We start from the raw sequence: 16181 nt of genomic DNA on the forward strand, positions 1-16181 counted from the left end.
TCTAGTAGAATCTCACTGGTTTCTACCATTCATCAATTGGCATTGAAGACCAGTATAAGGTAATAGATTTTGATATAGGGGTTGTACCATGAGATTATATAAATACGTTAGACAGGATAGTATTTGGGTCTGCATTAGGATCTTTCTATATTAGACACACTCTGTATTAAGGTCATATATTAGTGGGCATATACAGATAGTTTTTTCTTTTAGAGCTGATATCATGGGATGCAATATGATGTGTTCATTAAACTGTTAAATCTGGTGTTAAAATCACATATGGAAGTGGATATATATGACAGTTATGTCTAAATGTAATTGGTGATTACTGTTATTTTGATGGATGTTTGTATACATAACTGCCTTAAGTAAGTGTGGTTAAATGTGCTGCTGGGACACCCTGCCTAATATGGATTTGGCTCCTCTGTTCTCAGGTATCACGTTAGTGATGTCCTTGTGATAGGGGGTTGGACCAATGATGCTGTGTGTGCGCTAGCGACGCACCACGCTAACTGTCTATGTAGTATATCTGCTTTTGTTTATATGGTTATTATGGTAACCGCTGTCCATGTGGGTAGATACGTATGGACTATATGTGATGACATCGCTTGCGTGATACGCTCAGGATGTTGGCGGTTTGTCTTCCTTGATGTACATATAAACGGGTTGGATGTAAAGGTAATCATATGTTTTTAGATTCACCTATGTGAATCAGTTTTGGGCATTTGACAGAGGGGCTGTAAGGGTCCCGAAACGTTATGCCATTTTTAATGTAATATGAATAAAGGTAACGTTTTATATAAGTCCAGAGAGTGCCATTTATTTCCTTTTGCTACGTTTCTGCTGTGTTTGATGTGCACCCTGGCAGTTATATGGAGGACTGTGCCTATCCTTTTTGAACTTTGATATATATATATATATATATATATAAATATATATATATATATATATATATATATATATATATATATACAGTATCTCACAAAAGTGAGTACACCCCTCACATTTTTGGAAATATTTTATTACATCTTTTCATGTGTCAACACGGAAGAAATGACACTTTGCTGCAATGTAAATTAGTGAATGTGCAGCCTATGTGACAGTGTAAACTTGCTGTCCCCTCAAAATAACTCAACACACAGCTATTAATGTCTAAACCGTTGGCAAAAAAAGTGAGTACACCCCTTAGTGTAAATGTCCAAAATGGGCCCAATTAGCCATTTTCCCTTCCCGGTGTCATGTAACTTGTTAGTGTTACAAGGTCTCAGGTGTGAATGGGGAGCAGGAGTGTTAAATTTGGTGTTATCGCTCTCACACTCTCTCATACTGGCCACTGGAAGTTCAACATGGCACCTCATGGCAAAGAACTCTCTGAGGATCTGAAAAAAAAGAATTGTTGCTCTACATAAAGATGGCCTAGGCTATAAGAAGATTGCCAAGACCCTGAAACTGAGCTGCAGCACGGTGGGCAAGACCATACAGCGGCTTCACAGGACAGGTTCCACTCAGAACATGCTTCGCCATGGTCGACCAAAGAAGTTGAGTGCACGTGCTCAGCATCATAGCCAGAGTTTTTTTAGGAAATAGATGTATGAGTGCTGCCAGCATTGCTGCAGAGGTTGTGGGGTGTGGGGGGGGGGGGTTCAGCCTGTCAGCTCTCAGACCATACATCACACACTGCATTAAATTGGTCTGCATGGCTGTCGTCCCAGAAGGAAGCCTCTTCTAAAGATGATGCACAAGAAAGCCCACAATCAGTTTGCTGAAGACAAGCAGACGAAGGACATGGATTACTGGAACCATGTCCTTTGGTCCGATGAGCCCAAGATAAACTTATTTTGTTCAGATGGTGTCAATCGTGTGTGGCGGCAAACAGGTAAGGAGTATAAAGACAAGTGAGTCTTGCCTACCGTCAAGCATAGTGGTGGGAGTGTCATGGTCTGGGCCTGCATGAGTGCTACAGGCACTGGGGAGCTACAGTTCATTGAGGGAACCATGAATGCCAACATGTACTGTGACATAATGAAGCAGAGCATGATCCCCTCCCTTTGGAAACTGGGCTTCAGGGCAGTATTCCAACATGATAACGACCCCAAACACACCTCCAAGACGACTTCTGCCTTTCTAAAGAAGCTGAGGTTAAAGGTGATGGACTGGCCAAGCATTTCTCCAGACCTAAACCCTATTGAGCATCTGTGGGGCATCTTCAAACGGAAGGTGGGGGAGTGCTCTGTGATGTTGTCATGGAGGAGTGGAAGAGGACTCCAGTGGCAACCTGTGAAGCTCTGGTGAACTCCATGCCCAAGAGGGTTAAGGCAGTGCTGGAAAATAATGGTGGCCACTCAAAATATTGACACTTTTGGCCCAATTTGGACATTTCCACTTAGGGGTGTACTCACTTTTGTTGCCAATGGTTTGGACATCAATGTCTGTGTGTTGACTTATTTTGAGGGGAGAGCAAATGTACAATGTTATACAGGCTGTACACTCACTTCTTTACATTGTAGCAAAGTATCATGTCCACAGTGTTGTCACATGAAAAGATATAATAAAATATTTACAAAAATATGAGGGGTGTACTCACTTTGTGAGATACTGTATATTTATATATATATATATATATATATATATATGTATATATATGTATATATATGTATATATATATATGTATATATATATATATATATATATATATATATATATAAATATATATATATATGTGTGTGTGTGTTTGTGTGTGTGTGTGTGCATTGGAGCTATGTAGATAAAAACATGTAAAACCATATTTATGCAATATTTATGTTTAATAAAGTGTTGTATGTGTATTTACTGTAAAACATTTACATTCCAATGTTCTGCACAGAGCAGAATATGTTCTAAGTATTTTTAAATTCCTATTTATAATATAGATATATATTGCACCAAAATACCATCAGAATGATGTAGAAACATGTATTTATGAATAAATAGAACATATTCTGCTATGTGAAGAACATTGGAATGTGAAATATTCATTCATGCTACAGTCACTGAAGGTAAAGAAGCTTTCCTGCTGCTAAACAAAAAAACTAAGGGCAGGGTTAAGTCTGCTACACGATATTACTCCTTTTGTCATTTTAAGATCATCCTTTTCAGTGTCTCAGAAGTCAGCCAACCTCTAAGTCCACATGGAAGCCTGGTTCATCTTGTTTTTAGTCCAAATAGACCAAGAAAAAAAAAAAAAAAAGAAGCCTATTTCCTCCTCCAAATCAGCATAAAGGTGTGACCGCAACCCAGACTTAGTTCTGGACTTAACTTTTTTCAGGGGGCTTGGAGAAGTTTCTGTTCGAGTTCCTTGGGTACTAAACATAATTTCCAATGGGTAGCGCATATGCTTTCAGTCTTGCCATCCTCGAGGAAAAGTCATGTACCAAAAGATCATTTAAAGGCCAGAGCTTCCTTGGCATGTGTAGGGGTTAATAGAGTAGGGGGTTTATTGTGATGGGGTTGTGGCGGTTATGCATAAATATGCTTAACTCACATCGGATTAGCACGTAAGTATAGGTGTATAGGTGTTTTCTTTGACTTCTCATCTCCATTGAAGTCTATGGGGGGAATGCATTATTGTGATCGTGATATCTGAAATATATCTTTTTGCATGATTCGATCATGCCATAAGTTTTGACTTCCAACTTCTAATACATGCACTACCCAACAAGCGCAAAAAGTTAACTTCTATCGAAGTTAATGCTCAAGCAGGAGCAATAGTTGCCACTTCACTTTTAATCTAGCCTTGAATTGGGTATTATTTACCACAAACACCAGCTTTATGGTTTGGGGCGCAGTCTGGGGTTCCCAGAAAGTGCTGGGAGTTTGATCTCCTTCGGAGGCAAAGTTTCTGACCAACATTTTAGAGCTACATACAATCTTCAGGGCTCTCCATAGTTGGCCTCAGTCATCCGTACCCTCAACCCAGTGAATGGTCTTTGAATAAGGAGGTATGTTGTGAATCGTTGGGAAAGGCCAAACCTTATGGCTTCCCACTTGAATTACAGCCTACTCCAGTATTGAGCGAGATCTTGAGATCCAGATGCAACTCTATTGAAAGCACTAGAGATTTCCTGGTCATTCAATCTGGTTTACATCTTTCCTCCTTTTTTTACTTTTGAGGATATTTGCCAGAATAAAAAAGAAAAGGGCCTCACTGATTTGAGTTGATCTTGCATGGCCTTGCAGGATTTCTTTCATGTAATTAGCAAGAGTCCATGAGCTAGTGACGTATGGGATATACATTCCTACCAGGAGGGGCAAAGTTTCCCAAACCTCAAAATGCCTATAAATACACCCCTCACCACACCCACAAATCAGTTTTACAAACTTTGCCTCCTATGGAGGTGGTGAAGTAAGTTTGTGCTAGATTCTACGTTGATATGCGCTCCGCAGCAGGTTGGAGCCCAGTTTTCCTCTCAGCGTGCAGTGAATGTCAGAGGGATGTGAGGAGAGTATTGCCTATTTGAATTCAATGATCTCCTTCTACGGGGTCTATTTCATAGGTTCTCTGTTATCGGTCGTAGAGATTCATCTCTTACCTCCCTTTTCAGATCGACGATATACTCTGATATATACCATTACCTCTACTGATTCTCGTTTCAGTACTGGTTTGGCTTTCTACTACATGTAGATGAGTGTCCTGGGGTAAGTAAGTCTTATTTTCTGTGACACTCTAAGCTATGGTTGGGCACTTTTATATAAAGTTCTAAATATATGTATTCAAACATTTATTTGCCTTGACTTTCTTACCCTAAAATTTTACTTTTTTCCCTGTGGGCTGTTAGGCTCGTGGGGGCTGAAAATGCTTCATTTTATTGCGTCATTCTTGGCGCAGACTTTTTTTGGCACAAAATTTTTTTTCTGTTGCGTCATTTTTGACGTTTTTTTTGCTCCAAAAGTGTCGGCGTTCCGGATGTGGTGTCATTTTTGGCGCCAAAAGCATTTAGGCGCCAAATAATGTGGGCGTCTTTTTTGGCGCTAAAAAATATGGGTGTCACTATTGTCTCCACATTATTTAAGTCTCATTATTTATTGCTTCTGGTTGCTAGAAGCTTGTTCGCTGGCATTTTTTCCCATTCCTGAAACTGTCATTTAAGGAATTTGATCAATTTTGCTTTATATGTTGTTTTTTTCTATTACATATTGCAAGATGTCCCAGATTGACACTGAGTCAGAAGATACTTCTGGAAAAACGCTGCCTGGTGCTGGATCTACCAAAGTTAAGTGTATCTGCTGTAAACTTGTGGTATCTGTTCCTCCAGCTGTTGTTTGTAATGAATGTCATGACAAACTTGTTAATGCAGATAATATTTCCTTTAGTAATGTTACATTACCTGTTGCTGTTCCATCAACATCTAATACTCAGAGTGTTCCTGTTAACATAAGAGATTTTGTTTCTAAATCCATTAAGAAGGCTATGTCTGTTATTCCTCCTTCTAGTAAATGTAAAAGGTCTTTTAAAACTTCTCATTTTTCAGATGAATTTTTAAATGAATATCATCATTCTGATTCTGATAATGGTTCCTCTGGTTCAGAGGATTCTGTCTCAGAGGTTGATGCTGATAAATCTTCATATTTATTCAAAAAGGAATTTATTCGTTCTTTACTTAAAGAAGTCTTAATTGCATTAGAAATAGAGGATTCTGGTCCTCTTGATACTAAATCTAAACGTTTAAATAAGGTTTTTAAATCTCCTGTAGTTATTCCAGAAGTTTTTCTTGTCCCTGATGCTATTTCTGAAGTAATCTCCAGGGAATGGAATAATTTGGGTAATTAATTTACTCCTTCTAAACGTTTTAAGCAATTATATCCTGTGCCATCTGACAGATTAGAATTTTGGGACAAAATCCCTAAAGTTGATGGGGCTGTCTCTACTCTTGCTAAACGTACTCCTATTCCTACGGCAGATAGTACTTCCTTTAAGGATCCTTTAGATAGGAAGATTGAATCCTTTCTAAGAAAAGCTTACTTATGTTCAGGTAATCTTCTTAAACCTGCTATATCTTTAGCGGATGTTGCTGCAGCTTCAACTTTTTGGTTAGAAGCTTTAGCGCAACAAGTAACAGATCATAATTCTCATAGCATTGTTAATCTTCTTCAACATGCTAATAACTTTATTTGTGATGCCATCTTTGATATCATTAGAGTTGATGTCAGGTATATGTCTCTAGCTATTTTAGCTAGAATAGCTTTATGGCTTAAAACTTGGAATGCTGATATGTCTTCTAAGTCAACTTTGCTTTTCCTTTCTTTCCAGGGTAATAAATTATTTGGTTCTCAGTTGGATTCTATTATCTCAACTGTTACTGGAGGGAAAGGAACTTTTTTACCACAGGATAAAAAATCTTAAGGTAAATTTAGGTCTAATAATCGTTTTCGTTCCTTTCGTCACAATAAGGAACAAAAGCCTGATCCTTCACCCACAGGAGCGGTATCAGTTTGGAAACCATCTCCAGTCTGGAATAAATCCAAGCCTTTTAGAAAACCAAAGCCAGCTCCCAAGTCCACATGAAGGTGCGGCCCTCATTCCAGCCCAGCTGGTAGGGGGCAGATTACGATTTTTCAAAGAAATTTGGATCAATTCAATTCACAATCTTTGGATTCAAAACATTATTTCAGAAGGGTACAGAATTGGCTTCAATATAAGGCCTCCTGCAAAGAGATTTTTTCTTTCCCGTGTCCCAGTAAATCCAGCGAAGGCTCAAACATTTCTGAAATGTGTTTCAGATCTAGAGTTGGCTGGAGTAATTATGCCAGTTCCAGTTCTGGAACAGGGGCTAGGGTTTTATTCAAATCTCTTCATTGTACCAAAGAAGGAGAATTCCTTCAGACCAGTTCTGGATCTAAAAATATTGAATCGTTATGTAAGGATACCAACCGTCAAAATGGTAACTATAAGGACTATCCTGCCTTTTGTTCAGCAAGGGCATTATATGTCCACAATAGATTTACAGGATGCATATCTGCATATTCCGATTCATCCAGATCAGTATCAGATTCTGAGATTCTCTTTCCTAGACAAGCATTACCAGTTTGTGGCTCTGCCGTTTCGCCTAGCAACAGCTCCAAGGATTTTTACAAAGGTTCTCGGTGCCCTTCTGTCTGTAATCAGAGAACAGGGTATTGTGGTATTTCCTTATTTGGACGATATCTTGGTACTTGCTCAGTCTTCACATTTAGCAGAATCTCATACGAATCAACTTGTGTTGTTTCTTCAAGATCATGGTTGGAGGATCAATTTACCGAAAAGTTCATTGATTCCTCAGACAAGGGTAACCTTTTTTTTTAGGTTTCCAGATAGATTCAGCGTCCATGACTCTGTCTCTGTCAGACAAGAGACGTCTAAAATTGATCTCAGCTTGTCGAAACCTTCAATCACAATCATTCCCTTCGGTAGCCTTTTGCATGGAAATTCTAGGTCTTATGACTGCTGCATCTGACGCAATCCCCTTTGCTCTTTTTCACATGCGACCTCTTCAGCTCTGTATGCTGAACCAGTGGTGCAGGGATTACTCAAAGATATCTCAATTAATATCTTTAAAACCGATTGTACGACACTCTCTGACGTGGTGGACAGATCACCATCGTTTAGTTCAGGGGGCTTCTTTTGTTCTTCCGACCTGGACTGTAATTTCAACAGATGCAAGTCTGACAGGTTGGGAAACAGTTTGGGGGTCTCTGACAGCACAAGGGGTTTGGGAATCTCAGGAGGTGAGATTACCAATCAATATTTTGGCACTCCGTGCAATTTTCAGAGCTCTTCAGTCATGGCCTCTTCTAAAGAGAGAATCGTTCATTTGTTTTCAGACAGACAATGTCACAACTGTGGCATACATCAATCATCAAGGAGGGACTCACAGTCCTCTGGCTATGAAAGAAGTATCTCGAATACTGGTATGGGCGGAATCCAGCTCCTGTCTAGTTTCTGCAGATCATATCCCAGGTATAGACAATTGGGAAGCGGATTATCTCAGTCGCCAAACGTTACATCCGGGCGAATGGTCTCTTCACCCAGAGGTATTTCTTCCGATTGTTCAAATGTGGGGACTTCCAGAAATAGATCTGATGGCTTCTCATCTAAACAAGAAACTTCCCAGGTATCTGTCCAGATCCAGGGATCCTCAAGCGGAAGCAGTGGATGCATTGTCACTTCCTTGGAAGTATCATCCTGCCTATATCTTTCCGCCTCTAGTTCTTCTTCCAAGAGTAATCTCCAAGATTCTGAAGGAATGCTCGTTTGTTCTGCTGGTGGCTCCAGCATGGCCTCACAGGTTTTGGTATGCGGATCTTGTCCGGATGGCCTCTTGCCAACCGGGGACTCTTCCGTTAAGACCAGACCTTCTGTCGCAAGGTCCTTTTTTCCATCAGGATCTCAAATCCTTAAATCTAAAGGTATGGAGATTGAACGCTTGATTCTTAGTCAAAGAGGTTTCTCTGACTCTGTGATTAATACTATGTTACAGGCTCGTAAATCTGTATCTAGGAAGATATATTCTAGAGTCTGGAAGACTTACATTTCTTGGTGTCTTTCTCATCATTTTTCCTGGCATTCTTTTAGAATTCCGAGAATTTTACAGTTTCTTCAGGATGGTTTGGATAAAGGTTTGTCTGCAAGTTCCTTGAAAGGACAAATCTCTGCTCTTTCTCTTCTTTTTCACAGAAAGATTGCTAATCTTCCTGATATTCATTGTTTTGTACAAGCTTTGGTTCGTATAAAACCTGTCATTAAGTCAATTTCTCCTCCTTGGAGTTTGAATTTGGTTCTGGGGGCTCTTCAAGCTCCTCCGTTTGAACCTATGCATTCATTGGACATTAAATTACTTTCTTGGAAAGTTTTGTTTCTTTTGGCCATCTCTTCTGCTAGAAGAGTTTCTGAATTATCTGCTCTTTCTTGTGAGTCTCCTTTTCTTATTTTTCATCAGGATAAGGCGGTGTTGCGAACTTCTTTTACATTTTTACCTAAGGTTGTGAATTCTAACAACATTAGTAGAGAAATTGTGGTTCCTTCATTATGTCCTAATCCAAAGAATTCTAAGGAGCGATCATTGCATTCTTTGGATGTAGTTAGAGCTTTGAAATATTATGTTGAAGCTACTAAGAATTTCCAAAAGACTTCTAGTCTATTTGTTATCTTTTCAGGTTCTAGGAAAGGTCAGAAGGCCTCTGCCATTTCTTTGGCATCTTGGTTGAAATCTTTAATTCATCATGCTTATGTCGAGTCGGGTAAAACTCCGCCTCAAAGGATTACAGCTCATTCTACTAGGTCAGTTTCTACTTCCTGGGCATTTAGGAATGAAGCATCGGTTGATCAGATTTGCAAAGCAGCAACTTGGTCTTCTTTGCATACTTTTACTAAATTCTACCATTTTGATGTGTTTTCTTCTTCTGAAGCAGTTTTTGGTAGAAAAGTACTTCAGGCAGCTGTTTCAGTTTGATTCTTCTGCTTATAATTTCAGTTTTTTTCATTATAAGATTTAAACTTTATTTTGGGTGTGGATTATTTTCAGCGGAATTGGCTGTCTTTATTTTATCCCTCCCTCTCTAGTGACTCTTGCGTGGAAGATCCACATCTTGGGTAGTCATTATCCCATACGTCACTAGCTCATGGACTCTTGCTAATTACATGAAAGAAAACATAATTTATGTAAGAACTTACCTGAAAATTCATTTCTTTCATATTAGCAAGAGTCCATGAGGCCCACCCTTTTTTTGGTGGTTATGATTTTTTTGTATAAAGCACAATTATTCCAATTCCTTATTTTTTATGCTTTCACACTTTTTTCTTATCACCCCACTTCTTGGCTATGCGTTAAACTGATTTGTGGGTGTGGTGAGGGGTGTATTTATAGGCATTTTGAGGTTTGGGAAACTTTGCCCCTCCTGGTAGGAATGTATATCCCATACGTCACTAGCTCATGGACTCTTGCTAATATGAAAGAAATGAATTTATCAGGTAAGTTCTTACATAAATTATGTTTTTGTACACAGATCTGGTACAATTGTCCTTACAATTGTTTTAAAGCCTTTAATGAATTCAGAATTTATTTTTCATTGTTTCTCCATTTACCCAGGTCCCCTGTAATGGACAGACAGCTACTGCAATCACCTTAGCTGAGTCTTAAAGCTTTGATTTGCGTAATGTACCTAATAGTGGGAAAGTCTCCCTGTGAATTACAGCTAATTTTCCAGAGTAGTCACCACTTCTTGGGCTTTAAAAATTAAGCTGCCATTGAACAGATGTGCAATGCAGCTATTTGGTCATATAATGACCTGAACACCCACCAATGGGAAAGAGTAGAGAAAAAACAGAGGATAAGGCTATAATATGTGATCGTAAAAGAGCAGTCAAATTAAAATTAAGCATTCATGATTCAGATAGGGCATGCAATTTTAAACAACTTTCCGATTAAATTTTATCATCAAATTTGCTTTGTTATCTTGGTATTCTTTGTTGAAAACTAAAGCTAGGTAAGCTTATATGCTAATTTCTAAGCCCTTGAAGGCCGCCTCATATCTCCGTGCATGTTGACAGTTTTTAAAAGCTAGACAGCGATCGTTCATGTGTGATATATAGATAACATTTAAACCAGTTAAATTGAATGCATGCATCTGCCTTATTTTGTCATAAGCTATGTGATCAAGTGCATGTTCAAATTGAAAACAAAAAAAATTGCTTTCCCTTGTTCCCCACTCCAGACAACAATTTTATGGAAGTTGGGGGGGGGGGATATGACAATTGAAACACAATTGGTGCTTCAAGGGGTTAATTTACTTAGATGTTTTCACTCGGCTGGGATCCAAAAATGTATTAATAGATGATGGATGCCCCTGAAATGGTTAAAGTTTACAGAGATAACTTTATTAGTATCCCTAGTTGTTATGGCATACACAGAGTTATAGTGAATGAACACAGATTTGTTCAACGTTAAGGTTGGGTTTCAGATGCAATCAAATATGTGTGTCTATATGTTTATTCCTTTTCATGGTATCATTTTAAATCTGAGAGCAGCTACTTTCTTTTTAACTTAAAAAAATAAAGAATAAGTGGAGCAATTGTTAACGCAGAACCTGAGAGGCCACAGGTCAAAAGGTGCGTAGATTTGAGAAGAAAAATGAAAGAAGTTGGCATGAGTCATGTTTATAATTCAGCAAATTGATATGATGATCCTAGAGGGAAATATAAAAAAAATAAAAATTCTTTGAATGCCCTGAGGCTGAAATTTTCAAACAAGATTTTTGTCTTATGTAGGAGCATTTATGGAGTCAGGTGGTGTAGGAGTACTGCTTGCTCAGTCAAATGCGCTAAATACTCCTCATCAACAGAGAACTGGAAATAGTCTGCTTTATTATAAGACCAAAAATAATCTTAGTAAAATATACATTAAAAACATCCTAAACACCTCCTTAGACATCTTACATTTTACAAGGCACAAAAAAAAAACTTTATTGACTGTGAAATTATTTAATTGCTATTACTAAAAAAAATGAGATCTAATTAAATTTGGATAAATATGTTTACCAAAAATCACTTTAGATATCTTGTCCTATTAAAGTATGAATGTGTTTTGTTGTTCTGTGTAGGAATTTGCATCTTCTATTAGGCAAAACACCCACAAATTTAAATGAGGTTCAACATGCCCCCAGGTCTTACAAATCTTTGATTTAATTTTTAAAGTTGTGTTCCAGAAAAAAAAATGTGCTAATATTTCTGCAGGAAAACTGTGTAATAGTGTTTAAATGTTAAAAGAGCTGGAACGTGAAAACATTTTGCAAATAGTTTAAATGCAGAATCTTCACCAGATCATTTTAAATATTCCTATCTCTCAGCTAGGACTCTACTGCTTGTATTATTGTAAACATGACCAATTACAGTCGGTGCCTTTAGATATAAAAAGAAAATCACAATACAATTTTTTTCTCTCTGACTCATTTTCCTCCAATGGGATTCCAGAGCATGTTGAAATCAAAAAGACACTTGAAACTTTGCAGACTTTTCTTCATATCTCGCCTGCATAATATTTATAGAGAGATTTTAATAATACCCTCTTATATATCCTGCTATGAGGAAGCAAATAATAGTACACAAATTAAATAGAAAAGCAAACATATTTTTCTGTATTTAAAAAAAGGATGTTCCAAACATATTCAGGTACTTAAAGGGACATTATAGAGTAATTATTGCACTCTTAAGGCAAAATTACGAGTGGCGCGTAAATAATATCAGGTTTATCTTGGTTGTTTGCGCATAGCGGAAAGAATGCTCATATTACAAGTTGAAAGTAAATTCGATCGCATGAGTGCAATCGCGATTTACACTAAAATGATTACCGCAACCTCAAAGCTCTGGTTAACTGTTACATGAGACAAAAAAGTGCCACAAAACACATACAAAATACACATTATATCCATGTAATGAACATAAGACATTTAAAGTAATTCAGTAGTAAATTTTTTAAAAATAAAATGTTACATTCAAATGCTACATTTGAAATACTAAAAAACAGGCAGCCTTTACGACACTTGCGCCGTTTCAGAATAGTCTGTGAGTCACGTGACCGGAGTGGAACTATATGAATACAGCACAATTCCTTCACATCTGTGCACTTGCCGGAAACACACATTTCCCCAGGCACCTAACATGCATCATAGTCTGCCTGTGGCACAGGGAAGCTGAGTGGCATATAGCTTCTGCATACATGTGAGTGACATGTAAGAGTCACGTCACTCATATGATAACATGTAAGAGTGACATGTAAGAGTCACGTCACAGGGAAGCTGAGTGGCATATAGCTTCTGCATACATATGAGTGACATGTAAGAGTCACGTCACTCATATGATAAAGCTGGGTAGCACTGCGCTTCTGCATACATATGAGTGATATGTAAGAGTCACGTCACTCATATGATGAAGCTAAGTAGCACAGAGCTTCTGCATAAATATGAGTGATATGTAAGAGTCATGTCACTTTTATGATCATTGATGAAGCTGAGTAGCGCAGCAAATTTAAAAACCTCATTAGATAGTAGGTGTGGTGGTATGGTCCAATGTAAGTGAGTGACAGTTGCAGGGAGTTCTGAGCTTTACATGGACACGTAGGCAGTTTCCCAGCTTAGGGTGTTTGTTTCTGCACTTGACTGTTCTTGTACCTCCTCTATTCTGAGTCTCTGCTTCTCTTGTCCTCCCCTGTCTCTACTCCTGTCCAGACTTTGCCACTTCTCTTGCCCAACAAGAGTCTCTCCATTACAAAGTCAGCCTCTCTCCTGACCAGAGTTTGCCTTCTCTGCTGGTCAAAGTATGTTCCTTTTCCTGCCCAGATTATGATTTCTCTCTTGCCCACTCAGTCTGGTTAAGCTACAACTAGCAGTGGGTAGATCCCTTTGCTCTCAGTGCCCTGTAGTGCCCTGCACCAGCAATATCCTCCCCCCGCCCTGTTGTGTGTTTATTTTATACTGTTTATAATGCTGTTTAGCATGAATAATATTCATTTCAAAGCTTTAAATATAATGTACTAGGTTACTTATGTCAATTTTGAGAGGGGCCTGGAACCTAATTCCCTCACTTTACATTGACTTTCATTATAAACTGGGTTTCAATTTACACCAGTTTCTAATTACAACCATTCCTTCTGGAACCTAACCCTGGCATAAATCGAGGGCTACCTATAAAATATTTATTTTCTAAACTGAAAAGTTAGAATCTTGAGCAAACCCATTTGGCAACCATTCATATTCTTTTGAATTGTATTGGTTTTACATAAAATGAAGGAAAAACAAACAAGAAATACACCAATTAAAAATAATCGTTACAATGGCAATACTCAGCAATATAATTCTGCAAAAACACAGTTAAAATATACAGACTTCCCCCACCATCCTTTTAGGTCTTGAGAGAGAATGATATAGGCATTTACACATCATTGTCGGATATATTCATCTTGAACTTATGAGATCTTTATATATAGAAAATATCAATAGCACATACAAGAAGATATCATACAATTTAGAATAAAATACCTACCAAATACTGACTTACTTGACCTTTGGTTTCTTCAGTAAATATCTGTAGGCTTCTGGGATTGAATTACCCTTAATACTTACTATGAAAAAAAGTTCCAAAGTTTTGACATGTGCAAAGTCTAAAGAGAGCAGTGCCAGTATACTTAAATTTGTGAACCATAGAAGAAGACAAAAAAAAAAAAGAAGAGACAGAAGAATAAAAGAAAAGAAAATAAAACAGTCCGAAGTCTATGTTTAACAAAGCTCCAGGCAACAGTTAGACACAACACCCAGGACCTAAAATACATGAACCCTGAGAACCCAGTAAAATACCCTACCATTCTCTTGTTCTATGTCATAAGATGTTCAATCAGATTAAACTTTGGAGCATTAAGCACATTCTATTACTTAGATGTTGTCTATCTTCCCATATAATCCATCTTCCCAGACTGCTTAAAATTCCTCTCTATTGTCCAGAATAATATGAAGAAAAATCAGCCATCTGATAGTAAAGTCTAATTTTATTTAATATAACATTATAGGGCTAGATAGTGGTGTGCTAAAGTTAGTGCAGGTCGCAATAAGCAATATCGCAACTTGTCTTACAAGTTGCATGAAAACAGGTGCGTGTGTATTTATCTGTTTATATATGTATAAACATACATATATATCACATATGAACACATATATACACATGTGTATACATATATATATATATATACACATACTGCATATACATAAATATGTAAATATTTTGCATTTCAATGTTCTTCACATAGAAGAAAATGTTCTTTGTATTTTTAAATCTCTTTTAAAAACAAAAAGAACATTTTCTTCTATGTGAAGAATATTGGAATGTGAGAAATTCATAAGTACCTTAAGGTTTAGCGCTGTAGGTTTAACGCAGTGTTAGTTTATTTTAAAAGCGTGCTGCATTGAAGTTAACGCGGTCAGGATATCTGAACTCCTAAAGTTAGCGTGCATCGGGTTTCACTCTTGCTCTAACTTTTTACTAAGCAGCCCGTGTTCAAAGTTACCTTGTAGTGGTGTGAACGAGCAATCAAAACCAAATATTTAGCATGCATTTTGTAATCTGGCCCATAATGTAGGCAGATAATTTCCAGTAATTTTGCAACAGAAGTTTGCACTGTTGTGCATATCATAGCAATCAGTTTAGGTAACCATGTCAGGGAAACATGTAGTAGACCTTGTTCAAGAGTGAGGATAATAATCTCTCTATTAAATAATTCACTGAACAAGTCTGATGTTAGGTCCCATAACTGTCTGACCCTAGGGAAACTCCACCACATATGAAAGAATGTGCCTCCTTCATTACATACTCTGAAGCATTTGGTTGGGTTTAAATTCTGGGAATTGTGTTATGGTTGGATCAAAGGGACAGTCTAGGCCAAAATAAACTTGCATGATTCAGATAGAGCATGTAATTTTAAACAATTTTCCAATTTACTTTTATCACCAATTTTGCTTTGTTCTCTTGGTATTCTTAGTTGAAAGCTTAACCTAGGTGGTTCATATGCAAATTTCTTAGACCTTGAAGCCCACCTCTTTCAGATTGCATTTTAACAGTTTTTCACCACTAGAGGATGTTAGTTCACATATTTCATATAGATAACACTGTGCTCATGCACGTGAAGTAATCTGGGAGCAGGCACTGTTTGGCTAGACTGCAAGTCTGTCAAAAGAAATGAAAAAAGGGGCAGTTTGCAGAGGCTTAGATACAAGATAATCACAGAGGTTAAAAGTATATTATTATAACTGTGTTGGTTATGCAAAACTGGGAAATGGGTAATAAAGGGATTATCTATCTTTTAAAACAATACAAATTCTGGTGTAGACTGTCCCTTTAAGGTACCATCTGTACACCACTTTAATACAATTCTCTTTTAAGATTTGCACTACAAGTAAACACAATCCCTTTATGTAAGCCTTCTATCCACTCAATAAACATTCATAAGTTTAACCCCTCAGGGCGGGGGCAAGTGCACAAGTTGTAAACAAAAGAGGAAAATGGGAAGCCAACTGAAACAACACCACGTTTTGGATCCAGGGGGGCTGCCTATAAATGCATATATGTCCAACATATGTTATTCATTTTTGCAAGCAAGTTTTACACTTCTTTATACTGAAAACAATAT

This window comes from Bombina bombina, chromosome 3, assembly GCF_027579735.1.
Source record: "Bombina bombina isolate aBomBom1 chromosome 3, aBomBom1.pri, whole genome shotgun sequence".
NCBI lineage: Eukaryota > Metazoa > Chordata > Amphibia > Anura > Bombinatoridae > Bombina > Bombina bombina.